Raw genomic sequence first — 605 nt, 5'->3', positions numbered from 1 at the left:
GATTGCCCATTCACCCGAAGGGGAGATTGGCCAACCAAACCCCAGCCGTCCCAGGCATCTCAGACACCTTTGATGGGACTGGCCGAGGAAGATTGAAGGGTCCCTGGGTCCTTCCCGACCATTACCATCATAAAAAGCGAACCCAGGGTAACTATTATTGTAGATGGCCATCCTATTTCCTTCCTCTTAGACACAGGGGCCACATTTTCGGTCTTAAAGGAATTTAAGGGACCAACTACACCCAGTAGTTCTCCTATAGTCGGGGTAGGAGGAAAGCAAATTTTTCCCCATAAAACACCTCCATTAACCTGTCACATCGAGGGCGTCCCATCCTCTTTCTCTCATTCCTTCTTTGTCATGCCCCAATGTCCCGTCACTCTATTGGGAAGAGATATTCTCGCCCAATTACATGTTTCCATCTCTGTATCCCCCTCCTCCTCCTCTGTAGTCTCATTCCTTTTAGCCCTCATTTCCGAGGATGACAAAGACACACCTTACCCCTCCTTAATTCATCCCGTCAACAACATCATTTAGGATATCACCAACCCTTCTTTTGCCCACTGCGTTCCCATAACATTACAGCTAAAAGATCCCTCCAAATATAT

Source organism: Galeopterus variegatus, unplaced genomic scaffold (assembly GCF_000696425.1).
Source record: "Galeopterus variegatus unplaced genomic scaffold, G_variegatus-3.0.2 Scaffold9308, whole genome shotgun sequence".
Taxonomy (NCBI): Eukaryota; Metazoa; Chordata; class Mammalia; order Dermoptera; family Cynocephalidae; genus Galeopterus; species Galeopterus variegatus.
The sequence above is the reverse complement of the archived record's forward strand: the minus strand, read 5'-3'. Positions refer to the sequence as shown.